Here is an 11,268-nt window from a genome sequence, read left to right as displayed (position 1 = left end):
TTATGATTCCACCAACTTCAGCCATAATTTTAGTACAATTACACAGAACGTCTGTTCAGCTGCATTCAGATGCCTGACTAAGGAAATCGTAAGGCAGATGTTTGGCAGTGGTAAAAGTGGCCTCCTTTCCTTTTTGCATGTCTGTGGACACAAATAGATCAATATTGCTTCCTTGTTAATGCATTTGATACTTGCATGAAGTTGTACAGTTAGTAATATGCGTCAGTACTGTTTTGTAACTCACACCACACTTTTGTCTAATAGGTAAACTACATTGAAATACAGTTGTAATTGTCGCAGATAAACAGTGGACTCCATCTGAAATCTATGTTGCTTAGGATTCGGAGGCAAGTACACATTCTGTACCAAAACGCTGGATATTTTCCAGCAGTGTTTTGCTAATAAATGTGTTTTAAGCGGTGTGCCAGTCCGCGTTGACCACTGTACACTTTTACAAAATGGTAATTTGTATGCCAGAGGCCTGCATTCTGGTACAGTAACCTCGCACAGGCTTCGAACCAATGTAGATGCTACTGCTCTCCGAAGGCAAGTGCTTTACAGAATGGTCATTTCCCAGCGGATGTCAGCATATATTTCGAATGCTTTCTTGAATAATGAGCTAGGACTACGGGCTATTAACAACATTACTGCCTTCCTAAGTGTAGATCTCACATTCTCGTGCGTGCCATAATTCAGAAACGAGAATCCTTCAGTATTAGATATACCTCGCAGTTTTCAAAGCTGAAATCCAGTAGCTCTTCAGAACATGGAATACGGAATGTAATGTGAGGCATTGATCTATCCTGAAAGAAACATCAGTATGTTTTGATAAATTAGGTAAAAAAGGAAGCAATATACTTTAATAATTTGCTTGGTTCTAAACACTTACGATAGATGGAGAAAAAAAAATCACTTATTACTCCATATATAGGTATTTAGGTGTGTTTATCGTAGGTCCGTAGACATTAATAAATCTGTTAGCTCGTTGGAGTGCTCATTCTCGCGAACTGCTTGTCTCAATGAACAGCATAAACAAGAGACGAACTGCACTTCATACTTTTAAAAGTATTCTACACCAGCTAAGAAATATATAATACCAAAATATATAATACCAGAAAATATATAATACCAAAAGTTCATTTTTGAAAATTTTTTCGTCACCCCTTCTCATTCATATCCGCACCCCGCGTGAAAGAATGGAATTTTACTCCCTCAGTATTTTCATTCAAATAATGAGACAGGTACATAATCAATGTGACTGAAATTTCTCCAGATGTAATTGAGTTATGTTACGACGTCGTTCTCGTTTCTTTCCCACCTCTATAGGAGTGCGGTAGTTCTTAACCCCACAGTTTTCCTATCCAGTTAGTAAGTAAACATTAAACCCCCGATTTCTTAAAGAATCCAACTCCTTTGTACCAAACAGCTTCAAACATCTATTGCTTTAGAAACGAGTTAATATTTTAAGTATTTTGCACTAAGCATGTAAGCGAAGAAAGTTCAGGAAAGATTCGAAACTATCTTTAAACTTTGTTGAAAGCCGCTAAATTCTTTCAGTATCGATCACTGTATGAGTATCATCTTAGTAACTGGCACTCTGTTTTAAGAAATCCTAGTTTGTCATTCATTTTAGGGCTTATGACGTCCTATCATATGAATGAAGTCGTACAATCATAACTTTGCAGGTAGATTCAGTAGGGTGTGCTGGATACTATCTGTTGCGAATAAAGTCAGTCATAAAGATGTAAAAAATTAAAATGTCATGCGTAAAGCCGCGGATGTTCACGCATCTCAACGTTAATGACGTCGCATTTCTTCAACTATAAGACGTACAACCAAATTTTGCAGGGATGTTTAGTTGTACATGCGGATAGTGTCTGCAAAATGTGTAGCAAATAGAATTTGTAGTTAATTAAAACGTTACGGCTGATGCGACAGTTTTACTGCATGAAAGGCGAAGATACAGTACATGAATGCGTGGTGTCTGTTCTTTCGGACATGTCTGAAAGAACAGATACCACACATTCATATAATTGATACGCCTAGCTGGGCAATGGATCCGCCTTCTTTAGTGAGGATACAAAAATATGTCCAGTATCCTGTGGGAATCTCAGAGTAGCGAACATGGAGTCAATGGGCAGGAACTGCTGACAGATATTGCTCGTTCGAAATGTGGATCAGCCGTGAGGCGTGCAGAGGTAGTCCGTTCAGTTGCGATGACGCTGTGGGCTGAGTGGGACAGTGTTTAAAGTACCTTCCCAGTAAGCAGGAGATCGTGGGTTCGAATATCGGTCTACTACACATTTTCAGTCGTTGCCGCTGATTTCGCTCAACGTCCGTCCCGTTGCAGCTGTAGTAGTCATCCCGGTTCACATTATAGAAGTTGTAGTAAGCGAGGAAATTTTTCCTTTCGTCAGTTTCTGAGGGATATCAGCAAGATAAAGTTTCGTAAACGTTTGAAATTGTCTGTAAAGTGTACTGCAAATCGGTAAACTCTCCCCTCTCAAATACTGTGTAAATATGTTCTGGGTACTTGCACGTGATGAATTACGCATCTTTTTTCACCCCCAGGTGTTACCGCCAGAGCGATTCTTTCCAGACAGCAAGTGATGTATCAAGGTTTTGTAAGATATAGAGATTCCAAAACAGCCACATGAGCCCACACGCGTGCGCAGAGAATACAACATATTCGCAATTTCGTGGTGAGATCATGAGCCACTAACACAAGAGCCACATACCTTTCATTCACGATCAATAGTTTGGGCACGTTTCTCCGAATTCTCTGTCTCATATAACAGTTCTATTTGAGCTTATTGCAAGCAATTTGTCTTCTTTGCATATCTTTATTCAATACATGGCTGAAACTTCTTTCAAGAACTGTGAGCAAATACGGAATCCTCCGATCGACAGATTCTACATATTGCTTTACTGGGAAAATGAATCACTGGAATAAAACAGCGTTCTTAAACACTGCAAGTCAGTTGCTGTCGTTGCATGATGAAAAATCCTAGTACAAATATTCCATAGCATATCCCAGGTTTGTGAACTGTCTAGCTGTCAAACTGCATGAGGAAGAAGAGTGAAAGGACGCTAAACACAAAAAGGGAATATTTAGTAAATTCGAATAGTGTTAAAACAAATTTAAAAGAACTATGGGAAAGTAAGTCTGGTTATTCTGTTTTTTATGAGAGACACCTATAATTCATACTTTCTCTGAAACAATGCGAATATATGGAAAAATAACTTGTTATAAGGCTATCATTGTGCATTCTGAAATTTGGATAATGCAGTTATTTAATTAACATTAGATTAAACAAGCGACGCATAAAATATAACTCAGACGAAAACAGAAGGCTTGGAAATATTTACAATGATTCTTCCAGATCAGTAAATGCTCATATCCGGTATCTATTCCTCTCTTAATGTTTAAAATATACACTGATGGTTCACCTGGATGAGGGTTGGATCTAAAATTAATATTTTCCCTATATGAGAGACATACCGCTGGCATATTTTGACCGATGAATATGTTTCGACTGCCATCGGCGTGGCTCTACCTAGGTATGCATGCTACACGTTAAATGCGATGGACTTTCCTTGGCTGCATCTCTCGAACAAAATTTTTTTCACAACAGCATAAATATCATCAAATCACAAATTTCCACAAATTTACAATGGCTTTCTCCGAATGCGCTACTTGTTATGGGTTATGGTTGAAAATCAACTTATCAGTGAAAGATGACGTTCAAAACTGTTGAATGGTGAAATAATTGACTATCTCTTGCACTGATTTTTCGAAGGAAAGAGTAGTTGGATAAGGTTCGTTTATTTGTATTGGAATCGTGGTTCTGCTGATTCAAATCCCGGGTTTATACTACTTTTTACTTGATCTTTGTTTCAATGATTTAACTCACTCGTTGTACACATGTGCAGTGCTGTTCTAACTTGTAAAAGAGAAATACCTACACAGGAGACATAAAGTTCCTGTAATGTGAGTATAAAAGACCAAGGAGAATGAGATTCATCTTCTTGATGGGGAACGGAAAGCCCGAAAAGATATCCAGGCAGGAAAGTGAGCAGGATAGGAGCTTCTTCTCCGATGTTTCTGCTCAGTATAAACTAGAACAAATTCTGGCATATGCTATGTAACATATATAAATGTAATTCATTAAAAACGAATGAAGAAAAAGCCAGTATATCAGCGGTAAGCGGTAAGCGTCAAAAATCTAGGAATATATGCCAGGACTGATTTACTGTGGGCCGTCCACATAAATGTAAGCAAGACGGTGCAGATTGTCGACAGGGATTTATGAGAAGAGAACTATTGCCAATAAAATCCTTCAGTATATTTCGGCGGAGTTGGACTATCGGTACAGATAAAGGAGATTCAGAAGTGCAGCGGGTTTTATTGCAGGTTTGTATAGGTAGCACGACAACGAGACAGAAGAGCTCTACAAATGTGTGTGGGAGAAGTCATGTATCTCAGGGAGAAACTGTGAGAGCTGACGTTTTAACATTTTGAGAGTCTGCGTTGCAATACAAACCAGGGAAGAATTGTTTCTTCCGATTCACATCTTCTGTAACGATTACAAAGTTAACGTTAAAGATATGTGGGGCGTTGTTGATTGAAACTTTGAAACCTAACCTAGTTCAAATGAAACAATGCAGCTTCAATAACGCTGTGTAACAAATAAAAATAACTGCCAGCAAGGGATGCAGCATGTGGACTACAGGCTCTCCAACAGTACGAAACTCCTACGAATCATTTCGGAAATGGTACTCATTTCGTTACATAATCCTACGCCCTTTGAACTTCTTCATAAGGTCTACTAGGGCAAACCAGCCATAACGCTGTAAGGAAATCTTTATTTTGTCAATTACATTTAGGTATGATTTTATTTCATTTCACTGACGGCATTAACTGTGAGTGGTTTAGTAAAACGTCCAACGGGTAGACAATAATATGAAAACACGACGAACAAAACATATTATCATTTGCATACAAAACAGTTTGCACTCGTGTCGGAATGGATAAATACAGGTCTTGCATAGTTTTCAAGGAAATATTATACCGTTCTTCCTGCAAAATAGGGGGAGGGAGGGTGCGAACTAGGGCAGGGTGTGTAGTATATTTTTAGCGCTTTGGCAGACGAATGGCGACTTGTACGTGACCATAAAAAAGTTCAGATCCAAACATGTTAGGAGGGTCATTCAACAATTAAAGAAACAAATTGGTGTGGAGAAAAAAGTTTTCATTTTTACAAAACAATACTTTTACTCCTTTTCAACATAATCCCCTTGACCATTAATACACTTGTTCTGACGTGGCACAGGCTTTTTTATTCCGGCTGCAAATAGCTCTTTATCTTGATGTTTGAACCAATTTCCCACAAACGTTTTCACGTCCTCACTGTCCTGGAACCTCTTCCCACATGATGCCTCCTTCAGTACACCACACTAATGAAAATCACTAGGTGGTATATCGTGACTGTAATTGGATGAGGCAGCACTTCCCACCCCAATTTGTCGATGGTATCACGGGCTAGTTGAACAATATGAGGACGTGCGTTGTCTTGCTGTAGAATCACATCTCTCCTCTGAGATTCACGACGTCTCTCTCTCACGGCTGGCTTCACCTTGTTTAAATGCAAGCCCGAGTAGTATTGGCTGTTAATTGTACGCTGTTCTTCAAGATAATCACAAAAAACTGGACCTCAAGCATCCCACAATGCCTTCAACATGACGTTTCCTGCTCATGCTTCGGTTTTGAATTTTTTCTTGGCAGGTGAGTTGATGTGCTTCCACTCCACGCTTTGTCTTTTTAATTCTGGCTCATAATAGTGAACCTAAGTTTCATCACAAGTTAAAACTTTGTTGAGGAAGTGCTCACCTTCTCTTTCATAACGTTCCTTTAGCACTGTGCACACACTCAATCTTGTTTCCTTGTTTAGCCGCCCCAACTCCTTAGGGACCCATCTTGCCCATGTTTTGTGGTACTTCAGCTTGTTACAGATAATGTTATGAACTGTAGTAGTGCTAACATGAAACTCGTCAACTGTTTCCACAGTCACACTGCGATCGGCAAGAATAATGTCATCAATTCGTCTTTCAAGTGAGGGAGTTGAAACCGCAATTGGTCGGCCGGAACGGTGTTCGTCGGTCACTGAGTTGCGACCATTTTTGAACTGCTCTGCCGACTTGTAAAAATTTGCACAATTCATACAACCTTCGCCATCAACTTTAGACATTCTACAGCATATACTCACTGATTTCTCGCTTTCAGCAAGTAAAATACGATCAGGGCTCACCCCAGTGATGCCAACTTAAAGTCATAAAAGTATCAAACTTGCCCTACTATCAGTTTTTACCCCAGTCCAATTTATCTCTGTAATTATTGAATGACCCTCGTAGAAAGCAGTGTAATACTGATATTTAAATCGTTTTCTTTAAAGAAAAACGTCTGAATGCAATCTATCTTTTTCTTTCCCTGAGAGATAGGGGTTGGCCGCCCCCCCCCCCCCCTCCTTCCGTTGCCCATAGGTATAGGTGCCTTGTGCCCAGGTAGCGGAGTTGTTAAAGCGTGTGTATAGTAAGCAGGAGATCCTGGGTTCAAGTTCCGGTCCAACACACATTTTCACTCGTCGCTACTGCTTTCGCATACAGTCGCTATTTCGCTGATATCATTAGTTAGTTCCTTTTGTTTCCTTCCCCCCACCCCAACCCCTACCTGCCATCCAACTTCAATTTAAATAATAACTTATTCGTGAGTCAACCCAATTTTCCGTTGCTTTTAGAGTTGACTGTTGCCCTCAGGAATGACTGTTACCTGCGTGGAACGAAAGTTGCAAAAATTGACAACTGCTTGAAGCCGAAGGAGGAAACTATGAATCCCTGCCAATATCGATGTAAATTTGAAAAGGTAACGCTGCGTTCCGCTCACTTTTTGCTGTTCGTTTCCCCGGTCGGGATCAGCGTGATGCAACGTCACGTGCGGGGCACGTTTCCGAGGCGCGGGCAGCGGCACCAGGAAAACGCGCCGACCAATCAGAGGCCGCGCCGGGGCCAGCCGTCGCGTGCGGCCGCCAGCCGCTGTCGCTACGTAGGCAGGCGGTGGCCGCAGTGTCCGCTTACTGCAGCGGCGGGCTCCGCGGTCGCCGCGAGCCGAGCGGCACGCGGGCCTCGCACGTGGTGAGCTGATCTTCCCTCGAAGATCCGCACGTTTACCAGGAGTCGCGGCTCCCAGTAACTGGAGTAACGACAGACGCAGATAAAAGCACTTCTTGAACAGCGTAAACAAGCAGTTCTCCCCGAAAGCAAGAAAATACATCAATTCCTTGAAATCATTGGGTGAAAAGACTGTAGTTATTTAACTGTTATCACAACATGCCACTGCGGATAAAATATGTAACCTGTGATATATACAAGACCAGGCAGTAATGATTTTAGTATTCTACCTACAAACGTTAATTTCGTATTTTCATCGCTTTACGTGTGGCAGCCTCCGTCCCCTATAACGCAAAGCCACAATATCAGTGAAATTTTAAATAATCTCATAATTTTAAATAATCTATAAAAATCTTATTCCCAACACAAAACAACATTTTCGCAATAAAAAGTTATTCAGTGGAGCAAATAACAACGTCAGATTCTTCTCTCTGTCTCTCATTTACTACCATGACTTTAAAATATATTCACATACTTGTACAAAAGTGCTGTGAACCACTCCATTGCAGTAATGCCTGGAATGGTGCTGATGAAATTAACACAACCCGTCAAAAATTACACTCATCAAAAAAGGTTTTGCATCACCTCTGATCCGAGAGTTCAAGAACCTGTACAGAGTATTGGAATACAGATCAACATAAACATCATTTCCGCCCTTTTTATTGCTCATGAAAACGACACTACATGTTTTACCACCTTACAGCGAGACCTTCAGAGGTGATGGTCCAGATTGCTGTACACACCGGTACCTCTAATACCCAGTAGCACGTCCTTTTACATTGATGCATACCTGTATTTGTCGTGGCATACTATCCACAAGTTCATCAAGACACTGTTGGTCCAGATTGTCCCACTCGATTCGGTGTACACCCTTCAGAGTGATTGGTGGATCACGTCGTCCATAAAGAGCCCTTTTCAATCTATCCCAGGCATGTTCAACAGGGTTCATGTCTGGAGAAGATATTGGCCACTCTAGTCGAGCGATGTCTTTATCCTGAAGGAAGTCGTTCACAAGATGGGGGCTCGAATTGTCGTCCATGAAGACGAATGCCTGGCCAGTATGCTGCATTATCGGTCAGAGGATGGCACTCACGTACCGTACAGTGCTAGGGCGCCTTCCATGACCACCAGCGGCGTACAAAGGCCCCACATAATGCCACCCCAAGACAGCAGGGAACCGCCAACTTGCTGCACTCGCTTGACAGTGTGTCTAAGGCGTTCAGCCTGACCGCCTCCTGACACGTCTCCGGCGATAGTCTGGTTGAAGGCATATGCGACACTCATCGGTGAAGAGAACGTGATGCCAATCCTGAGCGGTCCATTCGGCATATTGTTGGCCCCATCTGTATAGCGCTGCATGTTGGCGTGGTTGCAAAGATGGACCTCGCCATGGACGTCGGGATAGAAGTTGCACATCATGCAGCCTATTGCGCAAAGTTTGAGTCGTAACACGACGTCCTGTGCCTGAACGAAAAGCATTATCCAACATGGTGGCGTTGCTGTCAGGCTTCCTCCGAGCCGTAATCCGTAGTTAGCCGTCATCCACTTCAGTAGTAGCCTTTGGGCGGCCTGAGAGAGGCATGTCATCAACAGTTCCTATCTCTCTGTATGTCCTCCACGTTTGAACAATGTTTCTTTGGTTCACTCCGAGACACCTGGACACTCCCCTTGTTGAGAGCCCTTCCTGGCACAAAGTAACAATGCGGACGCAATCGAACGGCGATATTTACCATTTAGGCATGGTTGAACTACAGACAATACAAGCGGTATACCTCCGTCCTTGTGGAATACTGGAACTGATCGGCTGTCGGACGCCCTTTTTACGTGTTTGGGCGCGTTTAGTGACATCTCTGAACTGTCAAAGGGTCTGTATCTGTGATGCAATATCTATAGTCATCGTCTATTTTCAGTAGTTCTGGGACCCAGTATTATGTACAACTTTCTTTGATGCATGCACCAAATGTAGGCCTATTATATGGAAGCTTAACGTATTTAAAGGGCTGGTGCCGGTTCTAAAATGTAACTAAGTGTTGCCAATGAGAAAGGTGAAACACCCATCAAAGCAGGAACCCAAAATTCCAACCACCGGCCTTAGGTTAGCAGTACCATCGCGACCATGTCACTCGACACCCTGCCTCGAGTACTACTGGTTGACAAAGTGTATAAAGCGGAAGTTAGTGCAGGTGCTCATGCGTCCCACACCCTTGCACGGCGCAGCTGCTGTACTTGCTCTAGCATTTGAAAATGACCCACGATCATGTACCATAATTGGAAACACAATCGTTCCAGGAAACTTATATAGTTACTCACGCTTTCAGCACTCTTGTGCTCCACAGTAGTAGTACATGCTGTAACATTTGAAAAAAAAAAAAAAGAACTTTAACCGTGATTGTAATTAAAGTGCAACACATTCAAAGAACTTACGGAGTATACGCAACACAACAGAACAACTGTGAACAAAAGAAGTAATCTATGGTGCATTACGTTGTATTATATGTGATAACACGCCATAGTCTAGAGCAGATGTTAAAAATTAAATCAGATTTTTTTTTTGACATTATCCGACGTAATTGTGCCAGGCCTTCCTACCATCTGAGATTCTCTGGACATTAGATTATAGATGCGGATCTTCTACCCCTACCAAGGTCAAAAGTGGCCTACAAGACAGAGAAAAAGGTCGGTCAGGGTCGTAATGACTGTATTCCAAGTTTTGGTTTCTTTTTTAGTCTGAAAATATCCTCTGTGGACTTACTCGTCCGGTCTTCACAAGATACAATGCGCGATACACTTTGAGAAGCAAAACAACCATTACTCTTGAATGTTAGTTAGTCTTGCATTGAAGGTCGCTAAACAGCTAGCTCATCAGCTCCGTCTTGAACGTATCATGATCTAAATTTCATAGGTCTAAGGGCGCGTGCGAAAGCGTAAAAAGCATCCTCATTGTCCATCGGCAACGGCAAATATCGTACTGTGGCTGGCAGCGTACTGTGAAGGTGCAGCTGTTTTGCGTAGTACAGTGAAAAGTGATACACAGCATGCATGTAAAAGCTAGAAATTTTGAGCACACGTCTCAGTAAGTACAATAATTTCGAGATGTGTATGAAGAAGGAGAAAACAGCTGGGAACGACTGGTAAGGTTATCGTGTTCAACGGCACTAAAAAGTGGTAAAATTCTCTTTTTTCAGGAACACAGACTATTCGTAGAGGTGCCTTTCGTGGAATATACTTTGAAAATATGTCATACGCCAATTTCATAAACGAGAAGTAAATTACTTTGATTAATTAACTTACGGAGTTCATTAAAAGTAATTAGTGGCAACAATTGTGATAAATACAATTCTCAATAATCTTCAACTGTTGCAGCGGTTTTAAAGAGCGTTTAACATCATGTTTTATCTGTACTCTTTAGCGAAATTCAAAAATAAATATTCCGATTTCGCACTCTATATTCTGAGACCACTTACCACGCCGGCGATACTTGTTTCTTGTACTCAGTGTTTCAGTTCGTTTGCAGAACTAAAAGAGCGGCATACGCAAATCCCCCACGAAGTTTTAAAATGGTAAGATTTTGTAAGAAATGTCTGGTCAGTGGACCATTTAAGGTGACAGGTTACATATCGCTTGAAAATTCATGCTAGCAAAAAGCTTCGTAGAGGATCTGCAGGGGTCTCTCTTTTTTTATTGCCCCAAAAAAGGTTGGAGCTGAGCGTTTAACACGGATGAATGGTCAGTGTGCTAATTCGATCAGAGTCTTGAGCTCGAAGGCCATGTTACTAATTATAGTAACTTCATCAAGTTTTACTAGTCTTCTCTATTTTGGGAGATCTATCATAAAATTCGAAATCTCGGCAGAGAAACACTGCTAAATTGACGGAAAAGCATAAAAAAATGAGCTGAAATCCAAAATCGAGTGGTAAAACTGTCGAAAATATTTTTCTACATGAACGTTTAATGGGCATTATCAGAACTCTACTTTAGTTCTGTACTTTATATGATCCGTCTTTGGAGTATGAAGAAATAATTTGCGCCCTTTAAAGTTATCTC

This window comes from Schistocerca cancellata, chromosome 6 (assembly GCF_023864275.1).
Source record: "Schistocerca cancellata isolate TAMUIC-IGC-003103 chromosome 6, iqSchCanc2.1, whole genome shotgun sequence".
Taxonomy (NCBI): Eukaryota; Metazoa; Arthropoda; class Insecta; order Orthoptera; family Acrididae; genus Schistocerca; species Schistocerca cancellata.
This window is presented reverse-complemented; position numbering follows the sequence as displayed.